The sequence below is a fragment of the Triturus cristatus genome, chromosome 1_2 (assembly GCF_964204655.1).
Source record: "Triturus cristatus chromosome 1_2, aTriCri1.1, whole genome shotgun sequence".
NCBI lineage: Eukaryota > Metazoa > Chordata > Amphibia > Caudata > Salamandridae > Triturus > Triturus cristatus.
The window spans coordinates 984,197,484-984,213,610 of record NC_140580.1 but is presented as its reverse complement, the minus strand read 5'-3'; the positions used below and the strand labels follow the sequence as shown (position 1 = coordinate 984,213,610).

The 16,127-nt window shown below is 44.1% G+C and overlaps 1 pseudogene; it reads left to right on the top strand.

The window, feature by feature from the left end:
* Nucleotides 1-1,713: 1,713 nt before the first annotated feature.
* Nucleotides 1,714-2,763, top strand: LOC146868522 (uncharacterized; annotated as a pseudogene).
* Nucleotides 2,764-16,127: the final 13,364 nt, after the last annotated feature.

Genomic DNA, 16,127 nt, shown 5'->3' with positions numbered 1-16,127 from the left:
TGTGGGCACAAAACAAAACACAAATTATCTTACAGGTAACTGGCACATTATTTAACAGATTGCATGTTGCAATGCAAACATATTTATTTTGTGAAGTTTAAAAGTCATTCCATTCTATGTAATATATAGCTTCAGAAATCTCCTGATTTTCCTTCACCGATGCTCTCACATGGTTTTTTCGCTTAAGTGTTAGTTGGCACTGATATCTCGTGAGCATTTTGCATGGAAGTGAATACTGCTCTTTTACTCTGGAACACTTTTACATCGGTATCTCAAGGGCATTTTGCACACAAGTGTGTGTCCTGCTTAGCATTTCCTAGGGAGTATCTCAATATAAATTACACATCCATTCAAATTATTGGCAAAAGTCACAACTTTAAAGCAGATTCACCCCTGAGTAAAAAGAGCGAAAATTCAAATGTTTTCACTCGTTATTAATGAGAATTACACATACATTGCAAGGAAAAAATTATAGAACTTCTCACACTCCAAGTGGAAAGGAACAAAACTTATTTATCTGAGGAAGGCTAGAGAGCGAATAAGTTGATTGGCTCAATTGAATACTTTCTTAAATTTTCAAAGAAAAGTGCAAGTTTAGATTGAGGAAGGAGTCATTAAACTATTGTAGGATAACGGATATTTTCAAGGGTAGGTTTGTATTGCAAATCTTATTGTCAACTCGTGGTAGGAACAAGATTATTTATGTACATTTGATGGATTTTAGGCAATACATTGCACATAAATGGTTACTTACTATAAATGACCTTGTACCTAAATATGTGCATTAATTTGCCCTTTTCCCCCTTGGTAATGAAATGTTGATAGGTGTTTCTTTTGCTTTTGTTGTTTACTATTTCTAAATGTTTGAAAAAACGTGTTTATGTTTGTCTAATGGAAATTATAAATGAACATTTTATTGACTGGCTTGCATGAAAAGTCAACTGAGAATATCAATTTTAATTTTAATGGCTTTAGGCCAGTCATTAGCTTTTGAGCATGGATTTAAAAAAACTGACTAATAGTATTTTTACAAAGAATACCATGTACAAGTTAAACACAACTCAACTGATAGTTTAACTGTATAGCAGTTGTGCTAAAAACAGCTAAACATTAACTGGGAGAAAGCGGCAAAGTTGCCAATAGAAACTCTTTCTCAAGCACACACAGCCAGGGACATGCCCTCTAAGAGATCGTGTTTTGATTTAGTTTTATTTACTGTAGTTCCACCTGGGTTGTCATGGGAGTCACCTTACAATACACCTTGCACAGCAGTTCAGTATTTTGTCCTAACCATCAAGGAATACTTAGGAATGCCTGTAGAATAACTCAATAACTTTGCTTGTCATTCAAAAAGTGACATTTGTCTCAGCCCGTAAGTGATGTCATCACTGACCGGGACTTCCAATACAGTAGGGCGAGGCTATGTGGCAGCCCTCAGTAAACCAGAACCCTTGGAGATCAGGTGGCCACGCTGTGATGTAGAGGTGTCCGTCTCTTTTGGGGTGTTTGGAATACATATAAGGAGCTCCTAAGCGGCCTATGCAACAACCAAGGGCCATCCAGCAGAAGGTGATTGCTCTGTCATTATGAAGAGATACAACCATCTCAGCAAAAAAGGCTGCCTCTGATGATGGATTGAACTCTATTTTAGATATTACCGTAGCCTGACATCGGAGGTCATGGATGAGAATGCGCAGCAGAATAACCCTAAAGATGGGGGTCCTCCACCGTCAGATGGAAGCGCTTAGCCTCAAGGATATGCCTCAACTGATATCCCCTATTAAGGGTGCCACTAGCGGCAAAAAAGCTTCAAGTAACGACGTAAATGTTGGAAACAATTTCATCGACATGGAAGATGGTGAAGTATCCATAGCTCATCCTAACTCACTGGTCTATGAAGATATATGGTTTCTGGAGGAAACGGTTCCGGACACTGTAGTCGTGCAGCACCATGAGCAATCTCTGCCGACAGTTATGCTTCAATGGACCTTTGCGACTTTCAAGATTTCAGAGCCACTGTCAAGTCCTATGAAAATGCAGAGGTTAGTAAAAAATAGCTGCTGACAATTTATCTATATATGGTGATATTGAATTTTAACTAATTGTGTGTCTTTCTTTCTCTTTTGAACTGTAGAAAGCATAAGCACAAAGATCTGTGGTAAAAGAGCAGCCTCAAAGGTTTACAATGTACATTTTTACTGCTTATGCTGTTCAAAACTGTCTGAAAATTTCACAAGTCAAAACAAAGAGCCTCGTAAGAAATGTGTGTGTACCTATAATAGGGCAAACTTTGAAAAGGAAACTCCAGGTGACCCCTACGATGCCACATGACCTGTTGAAGGTTTTGCTGAGACTGTTGTGAACACCTGTGTCAAATGTGACTATTACAACCTTTATTACGGACATAAAATTAATGACGAACAGCAGGAGGCTCACAAGTGTCTCTACGACTAATACCCATCAAGAACAATCCATCAAATATGTAGGTTGTTAGACCGTAACAAGTTATATAAACTGTTAAGATTGGTTTCTGGGTTGTCTGAGGAAAATAAATATGTCCACCCTGATATGCTTAAGGTCTTGCCAGCAATGCTCAAAGAGATCTGATACTCGAGCGAACCAACCTCAAAACTCGGGAGTATGCAAGGGTTGCGTGTGTATTTTGATAAAAGGATGATAGAAAGGGTCATAGAAAGACGTATGTGTGATATTTATTTTAGAAAATGAAGAATGGGCTCTTTAGTTTTACAGAGACTGTTTTGAAAAATGCTGAGTCTGTTGGTAGCAGGTCATTCTATTTTAGTCGGATATACTTCCTGAATCTTTTCTACATTAGTTTTATTCTTACTATGTCCTTCTATTGTTTCTAGTGTAACCTTAAATGAAACCATTAGTGCTAACGCACTCCACAGAAGCATTAGTAATCCTGTACAACAACAACACATTTTGAACCATCTTCTAAGAAATACACATTTAGTTTTTCTACTTTCTGTGTTTGCCATTTCGAAAAATGATCAGTGTCTTTTGACTTAGCCTCTTCTACTTCACAACTAGTTTTGCCTAACCCAAGGCTCTAAGCACCTACTTGGTTCTATCAGTTATGTCCTTTCCAGTTATTTATTGTCTTTACATTGGTATCACTTTTGGTCTTTTCAGTTTGGCATTTGATCGTCTTTCACTTTTCTTTCACAATCCTGATACAGAACTTCCTGAACATCCGTTTCTTCTCCAATGTCGGACAAGATAACTCTCAGGATTTCCGATTCTTCGTTTTCCTCAACCACTTATGGTACAGTTACCTCTGGATTTTCTTGGCTATCGGCCTCTTCTTTTATTTCAGGCAGCGCCACATATGACCATTCCGGCGACTTATACTTCTGGTTAGGTTTTCTTGTTCTCTCATTTTCCTCTGCTGTCGTTTTTCCCTTGTCTTTCAATTTTTCTTGACTAGATACTTCTTTCACTTGTTCAGCTCTAGGTGAATTCACTCGCGTCAATCGGTATCTCAATCTCTTTATTTTGTTTGGCCAAATTTCATCTTTTGCTGATCTTTTCAATGTATTTCCTTTATCATTCTTCTCAGCTCTCCATGCTCTTTTCCTCAGAACTCGACCTTCTGGTACTTCTTCATCACTGTCTTCTGATTCTGTTTCAACTTGACTTTTACCTTCAACTGTTTTTCTTTCCACCACTTTTTAAAATTTCCCTACTTCTGTCCCTCCTCGTGGTTCTTCCACACAATCTTCCTGCTGACTAACTGTCCCTTCCTCTAACTGGATGTTTGAATTTCCTACAACTCCTCTGGGGTCTTCCGCAAAAATCTTTCCCTCACTATCTGTATCTGGCACCTGGCCATCTACTTCTGTTACTTCAGGTGGAATTTCTCTCAATTTTCCATCAGGGACTTCCTCATTGAAAATGTCTCTAATTGTCTCTTCACTGCTTTTCTCTTGTTCAGTATGTACTTGTTCAGTTTCTGAGTCTGAGCTGGTGTCTGAGATATGCAACTTTCTTCTCAAGGGAAAGTTCTCTGGGGCAATGGTCAAATTTGGTTCTGACTCCCCCCTTTCAGGATTTTGTCTTGTTCTGATGTCCTCAGTATTAGATTCAGAACTAGTTTCTGACTCTTCAAAGTACTCTCCTTCCTTGTTATCCACTGGGTTTGGAATTCGCAAGGTATGACTAGCATGGATCCAGTTCTTTACTCCTGCACACTTCACAGCTGTGGTCATAGTTAGAATCACTTTTCGTGGTTTTCCCCAACGTGGGACCAAACAGTTCCTTTGTCTATACAGTTTAATTCTCACCCAATCACCTGGGCTTAGATCATGAGCTGGCTTCTTTTCAAGGGTGGTGACATCCGATCCAACCTGATGAAACACAGAATGTATGGCGTCAGCCAGCCCCTTACAGTAATCCAACACCAAGTCATCAGAGATAGGCAATAACTTGTTGACTGGTATGAATACATGCCTCAATGCTCTCCCCATACCAATCTCATGGGGACTCAAACCTGTGTTCCTATCTGGAATTGATCTAATAGTCATGAGTACCAGAGGCAAGACATCAGGCCGTTTCAGTCCTGTGGCTAAACACATTTTTCCTAATCTGTTTTTAATAGTGCCATTTACCTGTTCCACCACACCAGAAGCCTCTGGGCGATAGGCACAATGGAGATTTTGTTGTACATTCAATGCTTCACAAATTAGCTTCATGATCTCATTATGGAAATGTTTTCCTCTATCACGTAGTCACTTTCTGACAAAGGTACATCTTTTATGTCAGGACGTGGTTTGGTACAGAAATCAAGTACATCCAAACAGTCATGATCCACATCGTCTCTGACATCCACTTTCTCTGCATAAGGTAGTAGCGTTGAAGGATTCACATTCAAACATCTCACAAGGCTTACATTTGTTGCACCTAATATGACTTTCTCATATTTAGTCAGCTGACTATGCGTCATGAACTGGGTGCGGCTCCTTGTTAAAAGGATTGCCACATCATGAGGTACAAACACTCGCACAGGATATCCCATCACAATTCCTTCACTCTGTTCCAGACTCTTACAGGTGGCAGCCACCGCTTTCAAGCATCCTGGCAATGCTACAGCTACAGTGTCGAGTATAGCTGAAAAATATGCAATTGGTCTTCTCAGTTTTCCATGTTTCTGTATTAATACAGAGAGTGTACATCCATTCCTTTCGCTGCAGTATATGTCAATGGGGTCTTTTACATCACTTCTTGTCAGGCGTACCAAAGGTTTTGCAATCAGGGAAAAGTTACTTATCCACTGACGACAATATCCAACCATTCCAAGAAACATTCTCACTTCTCTTTGCGTCATTGGGGCTCTCATTCCTTTTATTATCTTGATTCTCTCCGTCGTTATTTCCCTCAGTCCCTTTTCAATTTTGTGGCCTAAATATTGTACTTCTTTCTAGCAAAATTGCAATTTCGATGGGGATACTTTAAGTCCTCCATCTGCTAGATGATTTAGCAATGCTATGGTATCCACTACACAAGCTTCTTGTGTTTTTGATGCCACAAGCAGGTCGTCAATGTATTGCACTAATACTGAGCTCTCGGACATCTCTAGAACTTCTAAGGACTTTTTCAATATCTGGCTAAATATTGAGGGGTTCTCTGTATACGCCTGTGGGATTCAGCACCATGCCAAAATATGTTCGCCAAAACGGAACGCAAAAATCTGCTGACTGTCATGATGCAATGGGATGGAAAAGAAAGCATGACACAGGTCAATCTCTGTGTACCATTCTGCATCATGTGGAATCTGATACAAAATCACAGATGGATTTGGTACAATAGGACAACATAACACAACAATCTTGTTTATTTTTCTCAAATCATGCACTGTTCTAAATGTTCCATTAGGCTTTTTCAGTCCCATAATTGGTGAATTACATGGACTACTCATTATTTCTCTCAAAATACCTTGTTTAATCATTTTCTCTATTATAGGAGTAACTCCTTCAATTATTTCGGGTGTCAATTTGCACTGAGGAATATTTGGGTAACTTATTCCTTCTTTTACTGTCACTTTTACAGGATCTACATTTTTCATTAGTCCCACATCTTCTCCTGTGAAATCCCAGACTTCTGCTTTTACTGTCTTTTTCAGTTCTTTTGGGGGTTAAATACAGCAAATGCTTCAGTAATTTCGGTTTCCATATTAGCCATAGTAACTTTATACAGTACATCTTCATCAGGGGTCTCAAATGCTATACCATCGGGAGTGCAAAATATGTTGCAAAATTTTGCACAACAAATCTCTTCCTAACAAATTTACTGGGCTTGAATCACACACGACAAAGCGGTGCATTTCAGAAAATTTCCCTATGTCAACTTTTACTGGTTCAGTGAGATACGTTTTAATCTGTCTGTTGGATACTCCAACTACTTGGATTGTTTCATCCGAGAGAGGAAGGTTTTTAACGTCAGCTGACCTGACTGTGGATCGAGTAGCACCAGTATCTACTAGGAAAGTAATATTTTCAGCATTTACTTTTCCATCCACAAAAGGACCTCTCTGGTCTACTTCTAGAGTTGCACCAAGTACGCACTCTTCTTCCTCCCCCAATAGCTTTCTTCTGACTCACTCTCATCGTGTTGTAGCCAATACTGCGAAACAGCACTAGTGCGCGGCAGCTTAGTTACCTGTTCTTCGTTGTAGAATCCTGTCTCATTACTGTATTTCTGAGGATTTACGCTCTGTGGAAAAGGCGGTTTTGGCGCCTGATTCTGTTGGGCAACAACCTGCTGCTGTCGCTGTGGTTGACAACCCACCCCTTTCTGCACCTGCAAATTCAATGATGCATTATCACCATTAGTACTCGGGGGAAATTTACACTCGGATTTCCAGTGCCCTATTCTTCCGCAATTATGACATGGTCCCTTCTTTTTGGCTTCTTCTATATTAAATTGTCCCTTTCCTTTTCCAACATTACATTTTGGTTTCATACCTGCACTATTAGTCTGTTCAATCAATTGAGCGTCCTGTCTCTCCGACCTTTACCTGAGCCCACATAGCCTTTTCTTTTAACTTACGCTGTTTGGCTTCAATTTCATCACTAAAATATTTTGCATGTCTCAATACTTCATCTATCTTCTTATTTTGCCAGTCCACTGTATGCTGTTTAATCATTTCACTTATTTCTGGATGCAGTCCATATACAAATCGGTATACAAAATGACTTAAATCTTTTTCACTCAAATTTTCATCACCACTAAACTGCTTAAAGGCAAGGGTTAACCTCTCATAATAAGCGTGTACCGATTCCTTAGCTTCCTGATGAGTCCTGTCAATTTATACCCAATCAGTCTCCTTGGGAGGTACCTTGTTTTTCAGAAAGGCAATTGCCTGTTCATATTTTTTCATAACTTCGGGGTCAGGGGCACCCGTTTTTGGGTCTCTAGGGTATTGTTGTGTAGGCCAGCTAATCATTAACTTGCATTCTGTCCATAAATCTGCTGGTACTATTATGTCAAAAAGACTATTTAAATCAATCCATAAAACTTTTGATAGCTTTACGAACCTATCCACTTGCCTATACCACTCGACTGGCTTTTCACGTAGTCGAGGGAAATCATTGGTAAATGACAAAATATCTTGTCTAGTCCAAGGGACATGTACATATCCTCCTCCTGGAATTTCTCTCATGGGACATTCTGTTACTACCTTTTCCTTTTCTCTTACGGGGAAAACTGCAAATGTTTTGTCTGAGACATCTTCTCGTTTTCGGAACCACCTACTTTTCTAAATTCTCCCCACTTCCTTAACAAAATTATTATGTCTTTAATCTGAGTTGTTCTTTCTGCGGTGTTTAGATTTTCAATATCCTTTTCAGAAAAATCTACTCTGTATGGTTTTTGTAAAGCTTTTACTCTTTCCAGGTTATACTTTTACATAAAAATAGTAATTCTTCATCCTGATAGGCTTTTAACTTCTCTTTGGGGATAGTCCCTACTATTAATTCTTCCAAAACAATCTTCAGCTTGGCCACATCTATAGATTGGGCTTCTTTATCTTTCTGCTGTAAACTCCTTAGCCATTCACTTAATTCTTCTGAAGTAGGCCCTACACTATCTTTCTCAGTATTTTGTTGTGCTAATCTCTCTGGTGATCCTGGAACTGATTCTGTCGTCATTATTATTCTATCCACTAAACTTTGATTTACTGTCAAATTTTTAGGTGTACTTTGTTCTGAAATACTTGTTTGTCTCCATGGGTTCTTGTCTATATTCATTTCTGGCCTCTCAATTTGTTTATTACTGTTATAAGGAATCGTCAGACAATGCTCACTATCCTTCTGTTTATCAAAAATAGGCATTACAGGTCCTATGGTTACAGGAACAGTTACGGCTTCCAAATTTTTAGTTAATTCCCTAAGTTTTTTCAGTTAATTTTAAAGTGGTTTTCGCTAGTTCAGCTGAATTTTCATTACCCGTTTTACCATGTTGTGTTTGCTCTATTTCTCTAAAAGGATTGTTTCTTCCTGTTTCTTGTGATACTGATTCAAATTTTATATTTCGTGGAGTCTCTCTCATTGGGGCACTTGGTGTCAATAATGTGGAATCTGACTGATAAGGGGGTGGATTTTTATAAAACATGTCGTCAAGAACATCATCCTCCGATTCATGCACACCATACCCTTTTGACTCGATATTATTTCTCTTTTCCATACATTTTCTATTGCTAATTCCTTCAGCATTTCTCACAGGAAACAAACCCTCAGTCATATTTGCACTTTGCCATCTCCTCATTCTATCATCATGATTCTCCTGTCCATACGATCTACCAAACATATATTTGTACCTTCCGCCACTCCTCTGTCATTCTCTGTCATGCATCTCATCTTCCCATTCTGTCAATGCCTCGAACTGTGTTGGTCTAGGTCTCGGTTCTAGATTCATCATTCTCTCTCTCAAATTTCTTAAAACCGCTAAATTAAATGAACCATGTTCCGGAAATGCTAAAACTCCATCATCTTTTGTATACTTTGCCCAATTGTCCAACCAAATACATGTATGATAACCGTATTTCGCAACCATGAAGGATGTGGGCGATTTTGGTGGGGAAAGCAACTGTCCCTCTCTAGTCACAATCGGTTTATCCTTTTTGAATAAACTCTTGATCTTTCCAAACCAGGATTTTTTCTCTTGTTCTGGTGGATCGTAATACATTATTTTGTCTTTTCGGCATCGCTAGATTTCCCTACGACTATTCTGTTGTTTTAACCAATCGTAGCGTGACTTACACTAACGCACCAATCAGGAGCGTCTATGTCACTTCTGTAATTCTCCAATCCTAGCGCGACTCACACTAACGCACCAATCAGGAGCGTCTATGTCACCCTGTAATTCTCCACTCTCAGCGCCGCATACACTAACGCACCAATGAGGAGCGTCTATGTTTCTTACTGGCTGCGCGGTCTTTCTGAAGTCAGCTTTTCTTGCTACTCCTGCTTCTGCTGACCCCTCCTTTACAAAATTCATCTGCAAACTTTCTTACGTTCTTTCTGACTCACAAATTTGTTAGTAACGACATAAAAACGCCACCATTATCTGTTTCGCTAACAAAACAATAGTTAATGTCCATTTTTACAAGAATCCTGAGAGCAGTGCTTACCTCTGCCCTACTACGGAATCGTTACTTCCGTTGATAAAGTAGCACATCCCTCTACTTTACCCTTCTAGCAAGCATCAGCTAACCGTTTCTCGAGAATTAAGACACCTAGTTGGAGATGCTCTGCTCCTGAGAAACCAGAGTTTCACAGTTAACCTGAATGCTATTTCATTCACGCACTTCCATACAGAGAGCAGCGCTTACTTCTGCCCTACTACAGAATTATGACACTCGTTAATAAAGTAGCACTTTCCTCTACTTTATCTACTTTAACCGTTTCAAACTTCCGACTTCCTACATCCTACATCCCAGAAGCCGTCAAACAACATAGAACTCGACGCGACTCAACATAGAGTGTTAATACATAAACCAATACTTTCCCACAATCAATAATCAAAAAGCAATTTACAAGAAAATTATCACCAAACCAAAACAATAAAAACCATAACTCTGCTACCAGAAAAACTGATCCAGCGCATGACTGGGAAAATGGGGAATAACATTTACCGATACCCTCCATGCGTCGCAGACCCGATGTCACACTAGCTGATTCACACACGCAGTCATTGATGGGGCCCATAACACCAACACTCATACTTCTCTCTCACAAGTCTGCACACAGGAGGGATGAGTAATTCAAGCGCTGGACATGTGGGGGGAACACCTTCTAACCTATAGGGAGAGAAAAGTTATTTTTACAAAATATACATTAACATCCTTCGCCTATAGATTCCTAATCCTAAACATCAAGGCACTCCACCCACTTGGTCAATGGACCAATTTAGTTGGATTGGTTGATGGTGATTTAGAACCAGCTAAAACACATTTGAAGACTCGGAATCCTTAACCTTCTTAATGAAAAACCACAAACTCATTATTTCTCGTTAATCAGTATTTGTTTATCTAAATTTTCATAATGACTTATATTTGCATTTGTCTCGTCAAAGTTTAGAATTTCTAGATCAACTCAAGTAAATCGCAGAACATCATATTTACCTAATCTGGCTATTTGGAGTCCTCTAATTCGTTGGCTTTGCATAACCAAATTTTGTCGTAAATTGTCCGCAAAGCAGGCCAAAGCTCAAAGTTCTCTGCTCAGCACGTTACAGTCTCCAATTTATTAAAGGACCAGAAATCGTGAAAGCATCTATCATAGTCCGTAGATTTAGAAAAAGTTTGCTGTCATCAAGCGGTCAGGCAGCATTTGGATCATCAGGAAAGGTCACAACGAAGGTGGAAAAAATGATGAAAAGCGAGCTCTCTCTAATAATAATGATGACGATCAACCAACAACCCTCCCTATTCTACCACTCTTTTTATAATAAAAGCAAGTTAAAGAAGATACAATTTTAAGCTCTAGGACAGTCGTGATTGGCTGGTTGGGATCGTACGTATCATATTCCCAGATTTTCAGTACAGTTCGAGGGGTGAGGTCATTTGTCAATGAAGTGTCGGCTTGTTCCGGTTTACTGTAAGGTTGATTGTTCCCCTATCTTGGCGAATGTCCCGTTCCATATCCTTGACCAGGGACACGTTGTGCAAAGGTCGCCAAGAGGTTCAGGATACATACTCGCACATGCCCAATTGATTCAGCGCCTCATGAGACAGTGGCCACTTCTGCGTGCGATGTCAGCGGCCATATTGGATTTAGGCCCAGATGTCAACTTAAGCGAAACAAACACAAAAGAATAATTAATACATAGAAATGGTGATTCTAATGTTAACCCCTTACTAATCCCTCTATGTGTGCGAATTTATCTAGCATATAGCGACATTTAAAGCCATTATATTCACCTTTTTTGATCCTCCTCGAGGATGCAACATCACAAAGCAACACATATCATGCAGTATTCTATTACCACGTATTCTATTATTAATATGCGTAAAGATTTTAGTTATAAAGGTTATTTAGCCATGCAAAATGCAAATCCCACAAGTACTTTTAAGTATTGATAATGTTGATTAGTATACGTGCAACACTCGTTTAATAATATTATAATCAATCAATCAATCAATCATGGAATTTATATCGCGCACTACTCACCCGGAAGGGTCTCAAGGCGCTTGGGGGAGGGGGTCTGCTACTGCTCGAACAGCCAGGTCTTGAGCTGTTTCCTGAAGGCGAGGTGGTCCTGGGTCAGCCGCAGGTGGACGGGCAGGGAGTTCCATGTCTTAGCCGCCAGGTAGGAGAAGGATCTTCCTCCGGCGATGGCTCTCTGAATGCGAGGGACGACGGCGAGGGCGAGGTTCGCGGATCGTAGCTGTCGGGTGGGCGTGTAGAAGGTCAGGCGGTCGTTGAGGTACCCTGGGCCCAGGTCGTGGAGGGATTTGTGTGCGTGGGTGAGGAGTCTGAACGTGATCCTCTTGTTGACAGGGAGCCAGTGCAGATCTCTCAGGTGGCTCGAGATGTGGCTGCGTCGGGGGGCGTCCAGGATGAGACGGGCGGAGGCGTTCTGGATACGCTGAAGTCTTTTCTGAAGCTTGGCTGTTGTACCGGCGTAGAGGGTGTTTCCGTAGTCTAGTCTGCTGGTGACGAGGGCCTGGGTGACAGTCTTCCTGGTCTCGGTCGGGATCCATCTGAAGATCTTGCGGAGCATGCGGAGGTTGTGGAAGCAAGATGAGGAGACAGCGTTGACTTGTCTGGTCATCGATAGGGAGGAGTCCAGGATGACGCCCAAGTTGCGTGCGTGGTCCGTTGGCTTGGGTGCGGTGCCCAGGGCCGGGGGCCACCAGGATTCGTCCCATGCGGAGGGCGACGGTCCCAGGATGAGGACTTCTGTCTTGTCCGTGTTCAACTTCAGGCGGCTGATGTTCATCCATTCGGCGACATCTTTCATCCCTTCGTGTAGGTCGGCTTTGGTGGTGTTGGGGTCTCTGGTGAGGGAGAGAATCAGCTGGGTGTCATCGGCGTAGGAAATGATGTTGAGGTTGTGTTGGCGTGCGATGGCAGCGAGGGGTTTCATGTAGATGTTGAAGAGAGTGGGGCTGAGCGACGATCCTTGCGGGACGCCGCAGATGACTTCGGTGGCCTCAGAGCGGAACGGAGGGAGGCGTACTCTCTGTGTTCTGCCAGAGAGGTATGAGACGATCCATTCCAGAGCAATCCCCTGGATGCCGGTGTCGTTGAGGCGTTGGACTAGGGTGCGGTGGCAGACAGTGTCAAATGCTGCGGAGAGGTTAAGGAGGATGAGTGCCGCTGTTTCACCTTTGTCGAGCAGGGCTCGGATGTCGTCGGTGGCTGCGATGAGGGCGGTCTCGGTGCTGTGGTTGGCTCTGAATCCGGATTGCGATGGGTCGAGGGTTCCGTTTGTCTCGAGGAAGGCGGCCAGCTGCTTGTTGATGACCTTCTCGATGACTTTGGCAGGGAATGGAAGGAGCGAGATTGGGCGGAAGTTCTTGAGGTCGGTCGGGTCCGCTGTTGGTTTCTTCAGTAGTGCGCTGAGCTCGGCGTGCTTCCAGCTCTCCGGGAAGGTGGCTGTGTCGACGGAGGCGTTGATGATGTCTCGGAGGTGGGGTGCGATGGTAGAGGCGGCCTTGTTGAAGACATGGTGGGGGCATGGGTCGGTCGGAGATCCGGAGTGGATGGTGTTCATCATGCGTGTCGTGTCTTCGGGGGTCACTTTGGTCCATGTCTGGAGGATAGCGGCGGGGTGCGTAGGTTCGGTCGATGGGTGCGGGGGTGGAGCGCCGAAACTGTTGTGGATGTCGGCGATCTTGCGGTGGAAGTACGAGGCGAGGGAGTCGCAGAGGCCCTGCGAGGGAGTGATGTCGTTGTTGCCGGTGCTGGGGTTGGAGAACTCCTTGACGATGTTGAAGAGCTCCTTGCTGTCATGGGCGTTCTTGTCCAGTCGTTCCTTCAAAGATTTCTTCTTGGTGGTGCGGATGAGCTGGTGATGTCTGCGGGTGGCGAGTTTGAGGGCGGTCATGTTGTCGGTGGTCTTGTCGAGGAGCCAGGCCTTCTCGAGAGTGCGGCAGGCCTTCTTGGAGTCCTTGAGTTCGTCGGTGAACCAGGGGGCCTTCTTGCTTCTGGGCCTGGTGAGTGGGTTCCTCAGTGGGGCGAGGTCGTTGGCACAGGAGGTCAGCCATTGCGTGAGGTCGAGGGCTGCTGTGTTAGGGTCCGTTGTCCTGACCGGTGGGTTCTGGCTGAGGGAGGTGGTGAGCTGGTCAACGGTGATCTTGCTCCAGTTTCTGTGGGGAACCTGCTTCGGGTGGTGGTGGACCGTGTTCTTCTTGAAGCTGAAGTGGACGCAGCTGTGGTCAGTCCAGTGGAGTCCGGTGCAGTGGCTGAAGGTGACGTGCTTGCTGGATGAGAAGAGGGGGTCGAGCGTGTGGCCGGCGTAGTGGGTGGGGGTGTTGACCAGTTGCTGGAGTCCGAGGTTGGCGAGGTTGTCCAGAAGGGTGGTCGTGTTGCGGTCGTTGTTGTTCTCCAGGTGGAAGTTGAGGTCCCCGAGGAGGATGTAGTCGGCGGAGGGGAGGGCGTGAGGGCTGATGAAGTCCGTGATGTCTTCGCAGAACTGTGCGCGTGGTCCCGGGGGTCTGTAGATGAGGGTGCCTCTGAGGGTAGTCTTGGGGTCGGTGTGGATCTGGAAGTGCAGGTATTCGGCGGTGTTGAATGCGTCGGTGGAGTCAGTCGAGATGCGAATGGTGCTTTTGTGAGCGATGGCAATGCCCCCTCCGGTCTGGTTGTTGCGATCCCTCCTGATGATCTTGTAGCCGTCCGGGATGGCTATGGCGATGTCGGGGGCTGAGGAGGCGTTCATCCAAGTTTCCGTGAGGAAGGCGACGTCTGGAGATGCGGTGTCGAGGAGGTTCCAGAGTTCCATGGCGTGTCTGTGGACGGAGCGGGTGTTGATCAGGATGCACTTGAGGTGGTTGCTGTTGTCCGTCTTGGTGGGCGTGGTGCTTGTTTGGAGGCAGGAGAAGTTGCAGGATCGGCAGACGAAGGGTCCATGGGTGCGTCGCGGGGACGCTCGGTAGCATCCGGGGGCTCGGGCGGTTTTGAGTGCGATGAGCGTAGCGAAGTCGTAGGTCCTGCGGGGGAGCTGGCGGGCGCGGGGGCCAGGGGGTCTGGCGCTGGGCGCGGTCCAGGCGCGGACGGGCGCAGACGGGCTTACCTTTGGCGCACCTTCGGTGTTCAATCGGCGCTCCCGCTGCGCGCGTCCGCTGCGCGGTCGCTCAGGGGGCGTCATAAATAAGGAGCCGGGAGGGAGGGTCAGCTGGGAGGCGGGAGTGGGTTGTCCAATGGGCAGTGAGGGGAGGCGGGACTGCAGGCGGAGGCGGGAGCAGGAAGGAGGAGAGCGGGTCAGCGGCGGCGGAAACGGCAGGAAAAACGGAGCTGAAGTGACCGGGGCAGCGTCGGAGGTCAGCGGGCGAGGAGGGGCAGCAGCGGCAGGAAAGCGACAGGCGGAACCTGAGAAGCAGCAGGCAGCAGGCAGGAGGCGGCGGTGGCGTGAACCAGGTAAGTGGCGTCAGGCGGTAGTTACAGGGTTACAGGGTGGGCAGGTGCCAGCCAGGCAGCGACAGGTAATGAATAGATTATATAATTAGTATTTTCATGCAAGAATAGAGGAGGCATACAAAATGTTGTACTACCTGCTCCATCACCAGCTTTCCTCACAGCTATTACCCATCCGCCACTGTGGTGGTCGAGGCCATCAACAAATCCATAGCCAACATTGAAACATATACGAATATTCAGCTCGTACTAAATAATGTTAGAAGGAAGGTATTTTTTAAAGCAACCTTTAAGTGACTGCTAAGTTAAGAAGGGTTTTAGGCACCACACAACATATAAAAAGCTAGGTAAAGCTGGATCCTATGTGCCCCGATATTAGCGGGGGCTTCTATACACTGTACTTGTATAGTGATATTGTAGAGGCACAGAGGATTGGTTATAGTTATTCACTGCTGCTAAGATGGGTGTAAGTGAAAGGTGAAAATAACACAGTTGTTAATATTCAATTTAACAAGCCCACCTACATAATAATTTCTAAAAAAATATTTTGACACTTTATCTGTCATGATCTTCGATGATGAATCTGAGCCTGTGTCCTTTAAATACAGTAAAGTTATTGTTAAAGCTCATTTAAGGCTGTGATGCGACATTGACTATTAAGAAGGCATCATGGTGATCATGAAAACATACGGCGACCCTTTTATGCACAAAGATTATTACAGACACCAGGCTAACTATTGGGGGGGCTGCCATTCTTTTAAGTGGCCCCTGTCATGCATGGGGCGGGTTTGGGGGTTTTCTTCCAGAATTTGTTTAGAAGAGCTTTGCCTTTCTTGAGAAGAGGCGACGAAATTGCAAAACCCCACTTTCAAGGGGCGGCCCTGAAAATTGCTCAGGATGTGGTGGGTTCTGTGAAGTCATCTACCACAGAACCCATAAACAAACAACCCACTCAAAAGCGTGTGGCTCATGTACAAGCCATGCACAAGTATTAAAAGGAAGCGCAGGTCTTCGAGGGGCAGACGC